Source organism: Anabrus simplex, chromosome 8, assembly GCF_040414725.1.
Source record: "Anabrus simplex isolate iqAnaSimp1 chromosome 8, ASM4041472v1, whole genome shotgun sequence".
Classification (NCBI taxonomy): Eukaryota; Metazoa; Arthropoda; class Insecta; order Orthoptera; family Tettigoniidae; genus Anabrus; species Anabrus simplex.
Window position 1 is genome coordinate 221,378,474 of NC_090272.1, and position 13,860 is coordinate 221,392,333.

At 39.6% G+C, this 13,860-nt stretch overlaps 1 long non-coding RNA gene across 1 annotated transcript; it reads right to left on the reverse strand.

Moving 5' to 3' along the window:
• Positions 1 to 1,828: 1,828 nt before the first annotated feature.
• Positions 1,829 to 7,836, reverse strand: LOC137501835 (uncharacterized). Its single transcript, XR_011018641.1, has 3 exons — positions 7,547 to 7,836; positions 6,813 to 7,075; positions 1,829 to 4,403 (listed from the first exon to the last, which is right to left on the reverse strand). It is a non-coding gene; the product is annotated as an uncharacterized lncRNA (long non-coding RNA).
• Positions 7,837 to 13,860: the final 6,024 nt, after the last annotated feature.

Below are 13,860 nucleotides of genomic sequence, written 5' to 3' on the forward strand. Positions count from 1 at the left end.
CCATAGCAACGAAAACATACGCCCGCAAACCAATCATGGTACAAGCCACAACAAAGGCAAGAAACAAAAATCAGGAAACACAAAAGATTAAAATACCAGGAAAATAGAAGCAAGGGTTTTTTTTTTAAAACCGAGGAAACCAGAATTATATGCTTCTGCGGAACCTCACGCAGTATAAAGGGCACTAAGTGCCCGACACATTTTGAATTTACATGATCAATGAAGTTCATTAACGGGTGAAAATGATAGTTAATTTAAAAAGGATTTCCTTATTTTCGTAGTCTTTACATGCCAATAATTTTGATATATTTTTAGACTTATCCACTCGTTCGTCCGCTTAGTAATTTCCAAAATAATTATTTTCACGAAATTCCACCTTGAAAGAGTTAATTTTCAAGACACAAATCACACGAATTTCCTTGCAGTTTCATAATCACAGGATATAACTTGCCAAATGATGAAGCCACTTACTTGGGTGAAGCTGACGCTCAGGCATGTTGAGCTAGTTCCTCACATACTTACAGATGCTTACAGTTAGGTTTCCCGGGTCAGAATTAGTTGAAAAGTATCACAATAGGACGATGCAGGAAACAAAGTAATTAGGGTTTAAAACCCACATCTCAAGACCCTTAGCCGGGGTCTATACTCCAACATGACGCCAACATCTTAACAATCCAGTTAACACAACCGCATGCCATGACTTCCCAAAGCGTACCAAAGAGAATGAGTAAGAGATGACTCTCAACGTTATTTTTCACTTCTGTACGCAACGGCTGCGCAAAGATCGCCAGGAATCGCACGCTAGTGCCCCTGGCGAGAGCAGGGCTGAACTAAAATTACCGGGCGGGCGATTTAAATCGTTTAGCGCGCGGAGGGTACCCAGGTTCTCGCCCCCCTCCCCCCCTCTTAAATATTATATTAAATCTATGTTTTCGTTTTTTATTTCTTTTATGTTTTTCTTTCATTTCCTTTTCTTTCTTTCCTTCGTTCTGTTACCTTTTTCTGAAATTCTGCATTCTGAACAGTGATACACCTGGAGGTTGGCCTGTGCTTTATTGTTATTAATAATAATTTTTTTGCTGGAGAAAAGAAGCTTACCAGATTGTGCTGCTTATTATAATTATTTGATTTATGGAGCTATATTTTATTTTTACTAATTCACAAAGCCACGAAGGATGGGAGTGACTGGCCTTGCCTATGCTGCTTTTTTTTTTGTTTCTGCTGAGGGAAAAGGAAGCTAACTCACAAAGGGAGGAAGGAAGTGTCCAGAAGGTGAGTGGGATTGGCAATCCTTATCTCAGATTAAGACCTACAACAGAAATAGACACTAACATCCCCTCGTACATCAGTCCTCTTTAACACTACTTAAGCCAACCGTAACAATCAATAGTATCAAGATATGCTACTTACGCAGCAAATAAAATATAAATACAATGTAAGAAAGAAAACCATACACAGGAACCAAAATGATTAAAGCAAACTCATATGATAAGGAGGGAGTTTGTAGGATTCAAAGGTAAATTGAAATGAAACATGATCTTTTGATTTATGGAGCTATATTCTACCTACTATCCACAGTGTTACAGGTATACAATGGTGTAGAAATTTGCACAAAAGTTTTAGTGATCATAGTATATCATAATCTCTTGACATTACATGCAGCAGTGTTAATCATCAATTAATATTCATCAGCCAGAAAACTATTCAATACAACACAAATACAAAATCATTCATTTATGAAAGAACGACTGGAACTGACAAGTTACAACATAATACTTTTCTCTCTTATTGCAGTCTAACGTTGCATTGACATGTCAAAAGTTCAGCAACACCATTTGTAGCCTATTTTCCCAAGGAACTTACTATATGATACATCTTTCAGTCTGTCAAATGAGGCACCTAGGGCCACACACTGAGAAATATTGAGATTTTTACTTCTTTTGCATCTACTAGAGGATGGCAAATCTCTGGCAGAGTAGTGTTTGAAGAAACCAAGACATGATAGCACATACCCTGTTCCTACATATTGCATCAAAACACAACATATCATTCAATCAGTCATCTGCATTTAGATGACAACCAATGTCAAGCTACAAAATTGTGTGCATCCCTTGTATTCATTGATCTGCACTATTTACAATAGTTAGAAATGTTCTATTTTGTGTGACAGTAGGATATATCTAAATTTTTCTGGTACATGGAAAGGATGGAATCATGAATACATTTGTGAGTTTAAAAGACAAGAGAGCGCTTACAGATTCTGTGATTGTTCCCTCATACAACATGCAGGAGGTACAAATAATGCTTCCTTTCAGTCCATCCGCAGGAGAGGAGTTCCAATAAATTGACAGAAATATGTAGCATCAGGATCTACGTACAATAATATGGCAGCTGATCCAGCACAAAACATACCCATGCCAAGTCACAACATAGCTCCACCTATTAAGAGCTACATCCAAGGAATTGTTTGATAATTTAGTACAGTATTATGAACAATATGCTGCTACCTTCCACAACATTACGGTGTGCAAGGGACTGTGCTGTGACCTACACAAAATGCCAGTTGAAGACAGTGGAAACTCACTTCAGACAGTGCCATTTGTATCTACTGTACAATGAAGGCAGAAATCTATGTCGGTGGTTGCAGATAGGCTGATCTGTGGTATGATAACATGCACTCCAACCGGCCAACCAAGCAGAGGAGGGGTGGCCACGGTTCCACCGTATTTCTACACCTCTGCATTTGGGACACAGAAACGGGCTGTTCCCCTACCACTGGCTGTCCTGAGAATGGTTTTCCTTTCACCTGCAGTAAGGCGAATGATGGGACAGTTCCTAGTATATGCCATGGCCACCAAACATCTTGCCCTCACCACAAATCTCCTTGCTTAAGATGATGATGCTTGTTGATTAAAAGGGCCTAACATCTAGGCCATTGTTTTAAGAGAAAGTACAACTAGGCAACCACCCCCAATATATATTAGTAATCGGAGAGAAGAAATAGAAGGGGGCCGACACTAGGAATAATGATGGTATCGGCTAAGGAAGACCAGGGCCATGGAGGGTTTGAAAATAAATCTCCCTAAGCCTCCATACATAATACAATCGGGAGCAGAAAAGAACAGGTGGTGATCAAGGTAGATCAGATAGGATAGATGAAAGTGCGGTGCCTGGCACAAGTAAGCGGAAGCAATGTCAAAATTCAATTAAGGGCTCCGTGGTCGCCTACCCCAGATCCCAAGTGCAGAGCGCACATGGGATCCCTTTTAGTCATCTCTTACAGCAGGCAGAGGATGTCGTGGCTGTTAGTCTACTGCCCCTACCCACAGGGGGACAACTATTATAAGGCTAGTTGCTTTAGGTTGCACCAACTCAGATAGGTCTTATGGCGACAATGGGACAGGAAAGGCCTAGGAACGGGAAGGAAGCAGCCATGGCCTTAATTAAGGTAGAGCCCCAGCATTTGCCTGGTGTGAAAATGGGAAACCACAGAAAACTATTTTCAGGGCTGCCGACAGTGGGGTTCGAACCCACCACTGCACAAGCGCAATTTCATAGATGCATGACCCCACTGCACAGCCTCCTTGCTGGGTGTTTTGTAAAACAAAATTAAATATATTGATAAACAATCATTAGCATTCACAAATTGAAATTGTTTAATCTGAATGTAAAATGAACATTAATAACATTAGCACCAGTGTTCTCCCCAGTAATGTTTGTCAGCCGGGTGGCAAGAATGAGTAGGCAGGTGGGGAATACTATGTAAAACTTCAATATGAAAATAAATTTCAATTCGTTCCCCTCAGGGCGTTAACAAAAATATCAGACAGGTAAACATTAACTGCACAATTGAACTATTTGAATGTTATCATCACAAACAAGATATAACAGAGTAGGCCTACTTTGATCTTCTAGTGTTCTATAGCTCCTTCCAAATCATGTAACAGTGGAGTTAGGCCTCCCACTCAGTTGCTGTGGGCACGTGGACTGCCATACAGGTTTGTGATGTTATGCGGAACAGAGGGCTCGCATGTGATTCCACGCTAATCCAGACCCCAGCTCGTGACCACGTAGTGGTCAAGCTAAACATTTGATCTCCGATGTAATTGATGAAATTTTGCTAATGATTTATCATTTAAATTCACAGTTTTATAGTATTTATATGTGAAAGCAGGAGCAGCAGGAGTGGAGGTCATGGTAGTAATAGCAGCAGCACCATTACCCATAGCAGTAGCAGTAGTAGCAGCGGCAGGCATGGAGATGGTGGTGGCAGCAACAGCACCGGTGGTAGTAGGTAGTAGTAGCAGAAGCAGTAGGAGTGCCGGTGGTGCAGGTGGTGTGAGCAGCAGCAGTCATAGCAGCGGAAGGACTTGGCCGTGGACCAGCCTTGTGTCGAGGCACACCTATATGAAAAAAAAACACACACACACTAAGAATGGTATAACGGTATATGCTGATGACCTACATAAAGGTTCTCAGAACAAAGATGATCTTTAAGCAACTGTGGTCAGGCTTGAAAAATATTCTGAAGACAACAAAGTTAGCGGAACCTGGGACACATTTTTTTAAATGGATGAAATTGTTGAAATTTGAATTCTGGCATAAATAAATTATATTAACCATCCTCTAAATAACAAATGTGGTTTTGTGCTGCTGTGACTGTTTTTGACGTAGTTACGGTCGTTTTTAAATGGTTCTGCACGGTCATTTAATTATCAACCACGCCTCCTCTCCTCTGTATGCTCGGCTATCCGTGTTCCTTCTGTTACCATTAATTCCCTCTTTACAGTAGCATTGAGATTATACTATTTTTTAATATTGCAATATATACTGCCAACTGTTAGCTATGTTATGAACTACTTCATCCTACAATTTAGTCAACCATGAAGGAACTACACTTGGGGGAAGGGGACCTGGAAGTTTGAAGGAAGCAACTACTGCGAAGCTCACAAATGATTATAGGCAGGCAATATGTGCAAATATTCCCTCTGTAGATAATATGAAATCTGCAATATGTGCCACACTATACTATTACTCCTCCACAGAAGAAGATCCTAAGCATAAGAAATGCCCCCAAAGACCTGAATCATGGTGCTTCTACAATAAGAGTATCGCAACTGGACAAACCCCTCAAAGTCACAAAAATTGTCAGTTCAGTTCACAATTGCAATGCTGCTGAAAATTTTGTCTGTATACCAAAGGCTGGCATCAACTGAACTTCTGTCTAGATGTTGTAAAGGGGATACTCAAATTGCCAATGAAAGTCTTCATGCATGTATGTGGAAAAAGTGCCCATTGGCGCCCGCAAGGGAGGGGGGGGGGCAAGGGGGGGGGGTATTTGCCTCCCCTGGAATTCTAAAAATGTTGATGTTCAATTGTTTAATATCATACCAGATTATTTCATAAACTGAAATTACTGACAGTCATCTAGCATCTGTTATAACCAGAAATTTCTGTAAACAATTTAATGTTGCTGACGTTATATTGGTTTTTATATTCAAGAAAATTGTTGATGTGCCCCCCCTTGGAAAAGATCCTCCGGGCGCCCATGAGAAGAGACCTTTGTGTCCTCAAAACGACTTGGAATAGCTGTTTCTAATGCAGTTGCAGAATACAACATGAGATGTAGTGCAACACAAGAAATGAAAATGGCTGTAAGGAATTATAAACTTTCACCAGCATCCACCAAACTTGCCACACAAAGAGATGAAAGAAGAAAATTTCACAGTCAGCAGTCAGTCACCCAACAAAAGAAAACAGCCAGGAAAAACTGAAACTCCTAAAGGTACACAGGGATGAAGCCAAGAAGAAGCAGGAGGGTAGGAGTTATAGTGCTGGTGAATTTTAAGAGATTTGGAAAGGCCATTATGAAAACTTTTAATGGTTTTAGAACTAAAATTCATTTAACTCAAAATACCATTTTTTGTAACCTGCACTGTTCCATGCAGATCAAATCTAAACCTATATTTGCCAAAGTTGGTATGTAGCTTCTATGTGACCTACCAAGAAAATTGTAGGATAGATTTTTCATTCTTCTACAATATACTCATTTTATGAGGTAAAATGAACAGAAAATTAGTGGAAAATTACATTATAAAATACAATTACAAACTTGAAACAGGAGTTAATTAAGCGACATAGGGTGAATTGAAAATTCCATCCTTGAGTTTTTTTATGTTATAAGGAAGAAGTTTTCAAACTCTCAGGTAACAATCCATCCCACAGGGAACTTTTTGAAAGTTGCCTGTTTTGCGAGCATCATAAACACAAAGTACATCATATCTCATAAACGAATAAGGATATTTAGCTGAAAATAAGATATGTTATTTCTATAATAGTCCTACATATTCCACAACAGTTTCATTGTGATTGCTCAAAAATTGTGGAAAATAAAAAAATGTGTACCAGGTTCCCTTAAAATGAACCTGGACAAAACGGTGCAAATGGTTTTCAGATAAAGAGGGAGTTAATATAGCGAGCTCAATTAAATACCTCACCATCACAATTCAGCTAACGTAAAGCCACTGATGGATTATAAAAATTATAAAATTTGCACATTTCTGCACTATTCTGTTAATAATAAATGTTAGGCCTGTAAGAGATGTACCAATTTCAACTTACAGGTACGGCAAGACCAGGTGTGACAGGCATTATAGTAAATTTCATTATGAGAAGCGAGGTTCCCCCTCATCTGGCACTGATGAATTTATCATCATTACCTCTGGAGAGCAATTTGAAATGAAACCCAGGAAAATTTGATAGGTCACAGTACTGTGAAATTAATAACAACGACTACTACTACTACTACTTACCTCTTTCCGGGACAGTATCTTTATACAGCAACCTTGATAGCGGTCCTGGATAGCTCGAGTGGCGAAAGTGCCTAGAACACACAGTGCGGTTCTTCAGCTGCTTCGGAGGAAGCTGCCGCAAGCATTCGACCCCCCACAACGTCCAACCACTCTCTGCAAATATCCGGTCTACCAACAGGGAAATGATGAAATAAGATTCCCTGTTGCTGGCCTTCTTTGCTATCTGTGTAAATGCCACAGATCTGACACGTTTCGTGCATGGTCTGAGACATGAAAGGAAATAGAAGAAAGTAATAAAGGACACTGTATCAGTTTATATTTTTACTGCTAATTTCAATACCCTCAAAATGATAGTGGATTATCATAAATAATATAACATTACATCAACAGAATTTTAAGGTGTCTGTTTCAAGTAGACTTATGTAACCACCATGCAAAAAGGTAATAAAACAGCGACAGCCAAAAAGAAATTTTTGGGAACATGAGCAGCTATCAATCATCAACTTAATAACTACTTAACCTCCTGCGGCCTACTATCCTTTTAATAGGATTTTGTTTTAAAAATAGAATGGAATATCCCGCAAACAATATTCAAACGTTAAATAAAATAAATAGCAAATTTAGGACTAGGCGAATATGATTCAATTTATCCGAAAGTCATTTGCCTTGGTGTGGTATATTTTCATGTTCTGGCCTCAGGAGATTAGTAAAACAAGAACCATAAGGATGCTTACCTCAAATATCTTGTACTTTTTCTTCAAACACGAAAACGAAGATAACAGATAAATGCATACAAATCAAAGTGAAGCAAAGTGTCACAAACGTGGTCGTCCCACGTGGTCCAAGTTGTCAAACTCAAATTGACCAATAGCAATCGGGAGATATTTCTACCAATAGGAGCTGCCGTATTCGTCACGTGGGCTTACGGTGAGTGACGTGAAGTACAACAGCGCGCCCCCGCGAGTGCAGGGCTAAAGTATTCAGTCTGAGCTGGGCCCTCGGAAGGGTAGGACCTATGCGGGTGACATACCCATGAAGCGTACTGACTCGGGTCAAAATGGCGAGGCTCGCTTCCTCAGGCAGTAGCCGCGCTCCGATAAGTAGAAGAGCGCGCGGGGAGGGGAACACTATTGTAGGTGATTGACAGAAGGTAGCAGCACATATTAGACGAGGAATGAAACAGTCCACACCATACATATTTGCGAGAATGTATTGACGTTGTCATTAGTCCACAATAAGAATCATAAGTAAGTTCGATGAGTATCACCAAAGCACGTAGTAGTACGAGGGAAATCATCCGCTTAGACATATAGAAAGATTAAGATTTTCTATGGCGATATTGCCAGTTCAAAATAAGTTTACAGGGTAGGGCAAATTGCGTTACACCGTAACAAATGAAAGTAACAAAATTGCTCTAGCCCATACCAGAAGACATAGTGCATTGTAAACACTAGGTCCCACCAGCAAAGGTGACTATTTTTTCGTAAATCGGTCTGGATACATTCGTTTAATATGTCCATAGAATCTTCGCCTGCGTTTTCCAATGTCGCTGTGAATATTTGTGTATTGTTTGCTTTCCTGTCTGCCTCTAAGTTGGTGTTGTCCGTTGGTCATTTTTGGGCCTAGAATTTTTCTTATGATGTTGCGTTCCTTTTTCTCAATATTTCCAATGTCTGCTTTCCTGTTCAAAATCAGCGTCTTTGATCCATAAAGACATTCTGGATAAATGAATGTATTATAATGCCCTAGTTCTGTGTGCATGGAGAAACTTTTTTTGTTATAGATATTTTGGATTAGTTAATATGCAGTTTCCATGTGCTTTGTCTTTTGAAAAGATATCTGAAGGCCGACATTTTCCGCAGTTTCTTTCAGGAGTTCAATATCATTTTGGATTATTATTATTATTATTATTATTATTATTATTATTATTATTATTATTATTATTATTATTATTATTATTATTATTATTATTATTGAAAAGTTCCCAGCAATGGACAGTAAGCAGGTTCAAGATATAAAAAGGGTTTGGGTGGCATACAGGGATGCTGTAATAGAAACAGCAAGGAAATTCCTAGGAACAACTGTGTGTAAAGATGGCGGGAAAGCGAACACCTTGGTGGAAAGTTAAAGTGGCAGCGTTTGTAAACGTAAAAAAAAGGAGTATCAGAAATGGCTCCAAATAAGGACAGATGCAGACAATAAATCAAAACAAACAGGGTGAAACAAATAGTTGTTGAATCCAAGAAGAAGTCGTGGGACGATTTTGGTAATAATGTCTAAGAGCTAGGTCAAGCAACAGTGAAACCTTTCTAGATAGTAATAAAGAATCGTAGTAAGGGACCGAAAAAGGAAATGAATATTGTTTTGTGTAATTCAGGAGAACTCATAAGAGATCGCAGGGAATCAATGGAAAGTGGAGGAATATTTTGAAAATATTCCCAGCATTAAGGGAAATCTTCCAGGTAACGTCGCCAAGAACCGAGCTCATGGGGAGGAGGACGATGATGGTGAAATTCCTCTTGATGAAGTGGAGGGGATGGTAAATAAACTGCATTGCCATAAATCAGCAGGGATAGATGAAATTAGACCTGAAATGGTGAAGTATAGTGGGAAAGCAGGGATGAAATGGATAAATAGAGTAATAAGATTAGCATGGAGTGTAGATAAGGTACCTTCAGATGGACAAAAGCAATAATTGCACCTATCTATAAGCAAGGGAACAGGAAGGACTGCAGCAACTATCGAGGTATCACAAGGATTAGTATACCAGGCAAGGTATTCAGTGGCATCTTGGAACGGAGGGTACGATCAGTGGTTGAGAGGAAGATAAATGAAAACTAGTGTGATATCAGACCACAGAGGGGTTGTCAGGATCAAATGTTCAGTATGCGCCAGGTAACTGAAAAATGCTACGAGAGAAAAAGACAGTTATGTTTATATTTCATAGATCTAGAGAAAGCATACTACAGGGTACCGAGGGAGATGTTCGCCGTACTGGGGGATTATTAGAATAAATCAACGGCATTTAAGGGATGACAATTGGGCTGCTGTGAGAATGGATGGTAGAACGAGTTTTTGGTTCAAGGTACTTACAGGGGTTATATAAGGCTGTAATTTTTCACCTTTGTTGTTCATAGTTTACATGGAGAATCTACTGAAATGTATAAAGTTGCTATTTTTCTGCTAGTTGTTTTACGTCGCACCGACACAGATAGGTCTTATGGCGACGATGGGACAGGGAAGGGTAGGAGTGGAAAGGAAGCGGCCGTGGCCTTAATTAAGGTACAGCCCCAGAATTTGCCTGGTATGAAAATGGGAAACCACGGAGAACCATTTTCAGGGCTGCCGACAGTGGGGTTCGAACCTTCTATCTCCCGAATACTGGACACTGGCCGCAATTAAGCGACTGCAGCTATCGAGCTCGGTGGTATAAAGTTGCAGGGAGGGATTCAGTTAGGTGGAAATATAGTAAGCAGTCTGACTTATGCTGACGACTTGGTCTTAATGGCAGATTGTGCCGAAATTCTCAAGTCTAATATCTTGGAACTTGAGAACAGGTGCAAGGAGTATGGTATGAAGATTAGCCTTTCCAAGTCTAAATTGTTGCCATTAGTAAGAAATTCAAGAGAACTGCATGTCAGATTGTATATGCGTGCAAATAAGGATCTTAGATGTTTTCCGACATCTTGTGGCTCTGATTGCGGACAGTGAGTTCCTACCACGCACTTTCTAATTTATAATATTAGAATATATAATTACTATCACACAATGCACAAAAATTATTGTAATTTTCGCCATACTTCAGAGCGCACAGATATTCCTATAACTTCAGACAGCTCCAAGGATCAACTGACTATTCTGGACAGCGGAATTTAAAATAAGTATATCCAGACATTTTGATTGGCCGGTTCCTATTTCCCGGTCTTTCAGCTGGATGAAACCACTATTTGGGGGTGGGGGTGGGGGTGGGGGTGTAATGTAAAATTCTATCCTCAGCATCTCACTTCGTTTCCCTGTCTAATTCTGGCTCCTTCGTCTGCTTTATTGGGGTTCCTTGCCTTGTTCTGCACATCCGTTTTAGCGTGAGAGAGTTGGCGAAGGCGTGGCTCTTGTCGGCACCCTTAGCTAAATTGGATGTGCTGTTAGAGTCCTTGTGGTATTACTCTATTTCTCGTACGTGCCTTAAACTGAGTTGGCTAGCTTAAGACCTCCTCTGCTAACATCCTTCGACACTACTTTGCTGAACTGCGTCTGAATATGCTCTTTCCTCCGTGTTATCTAGTTAATATTGATTAAAGTGATGATTTAATTCATATGGACTCAGCAGATGCGTGCAATACAAAGCTGGGACAAGTAGATAATTTCAGGTATTTAGGATGTGAGTTCTCTCAGGATGGTAATATAGTAAGAGGGATTGAATCAAGGTGCAGTAAAGCTAATGCAATGAGCTCACAGTTGCGATCAGCAGTATTCTGCAAGAAGGAAGTCAGCTCGCGGACGAAATTGTCTTTACATCGGTATGTGTTCAGAGCAACTTTGCTTTACAGGAGTGAAGGCTGGGTGGACTCAGGTTATCTTATTAATAAGTTAGAAGCAACAGATATGAAAACAGCGAGAATGATTGCTTGTACAAACAGGTGGGAACAATGGCAGGAGGATAATGGGAATGAGGCGTAAAGGCTGAATGAACGCGAGGAATGAAGTTGTACAAATAAACCGTCATGTGAGGCGAATGGAGCAGAATAGGCTACATAATAGAATAATGAGCTCTCTTATGGAGGGTAAGAAAAGTATAGGGAGACTAAGACGACGATGGTTAGACTCAGTTTAAAGTGATTTAAAGATAAGAGATAGAACTAAATGAGGCCTCAGAACTAGTTACAAATAGAGGATTGTGCGGCGTTTAGTAAATTCATAGAGGCTTGAAGACTGAACGCTGAAAGGCATAACGGCCTTTAATGAAGAATTATGAATATTATTTATTATTATTATTATTATTATTATTATTATTATTATTATTATTATTATTATTATTATTATTATTATTATTATTATTATTATTGCTCTTTACAAGTGTGAGGCGAGGACTTTGAGAAGGGAGGAAGAAAGATGATCGAGATCATTTGAAATGTGGTTGTGGGAAAAATGGAAAAGATCAACTGGCAAGACAATTTTTTTTGCTAGTTGTTTTACGTCGCACCGACACAGATAGGTCTTATGGCGACGATGGGACAGGAAAGGGCTAGGAGTGGGAGGGAAGCGGCCGTGGCCTTAATTAAGGTACAGCCCCAGCATTTGCCTGGTGTGAAAATGGGAAACCACGGAAAACCATTTTCAGGGCTGCCGACAGTGAGGTTCGAACCTACTATCTCCCGAATACTGGATACTGAATAAAGTAGTTTTAGAAAGAATGGGTGAAGATAGGACGACAGTACTGTAAACCATTCAAAAGAGAAAGAAGAATTGGTTAGGTCACTGTTTATTAACACCGGTGCTGGATCGAAAAGTTGCAGAGAGAAGGCTGCGAGGAAGAAAGAGCTGTCAGATGATGGACAGTATGAACGTTAATGGGAGATACTGGAAGGCTAAACGGATGGCAGAAAATGCATACGAAAACCTGCCGATAAGCAGAGAACTGGTGATGATGATGATAGTGATTCTTCTTCTTCTTATTATTATTATCATCATCTTTCAGGTCTTTCGAGATGACAGCGTATAGGAGATCTGCACGTCTGTGAGGATGGGGCCCTGTCCAGGATGATTTCTAATGCTGAAGACAGTACACACGTCCATCCCACGAGCCATGGTAATAACCAATAATGGTTAAAATCGCCAATCCGGCAGGAAATCGAACTCTGGAGCAGCACGCTGACCATTTAACCCTGGGGTCGGACGAATGGCAGATTCCTGTGGACGCAATCTATATCGTAGCTTAAGAATCTGTAGTACGAAAGAACAGAATTCCAATATTACAACAGACGGAAAGAAACATATAAAATTGTCGAGAGATTCTAAAAATTGGACTCTTTATTAGGGAGATGATTTTTATTCACTAATGTGTTAGAATGTAAACGTGTTTCAACAAGGCGCATGTATCAGCTAGCCGCTCTACAGATATGCAGGTGAGTTGCATAACTGTTAGGGGTTCTGATAGTTCAGATCGCCTAATATTTATGCAAATCTCACTGCAGAGCCGTTGTGGAAGTCGAAGACACTTGTGCCTTGGTTAAATAAGTTTGCATTCTAACTTATTATTATTATTATTATTATTATTATTATTATTATTATTATTATTATTATTATTATTGACAAATTATCAGAATTGCGAAATATAGCTGTCGCAATGGCCACTTACAGTACTTTGATAATTAAGAAAATTTAAACCATAATTACCCAACAACAACAACAACAACAACAACAACATCAACTACTACAACAGGGTTACAAGTAATTCCATGGAAAGAAAACATTACAAGAAAATACTACTATAGCTCATTCCACGTTAAGAAATCAGTACAGCTCTTATGGACCTACAAGGAGTGAACACACCCCCTCTGAGACACCCATAATTCCTCGTGATTAAGGGATATTATACTGTACTGTGTCATGTATTATGAAAGAGGGATAAAAAGGATGAGGCATCTTTGCCCGTGAGTTATTCAAATAACTACATAACATTTTATTTTTCATAAATACATTCGTAGCGAGGAAGCACAATGGCGGGAACAGCCATCGCTTCGTTGCCTTCTTTCATTTTACTTCCTCTGTGTTGGTCTGGTACAAGCCTCGTGTAGTCCCTCACTCTGTGAACCGCCGGCAGCTCACTTCTGTAGTGAAATCATCTACAGTATTTATTTGTTGCGTGGGTGTTTTCAGGCTTTAAATCAGTGCGTAGTTGTCTTGTGTTGAGACAGAGTTTTGCGATAAGCCTATGTGTGTGATTTCTTTCTTTAACATTCATACTGTGATCTTTTGTAGAGTCATCTAAAGTATTCCTTGGGTCTCTTTTCTAGCCATTCTTGCCTGGAGAAATTTATTAAATGCAATG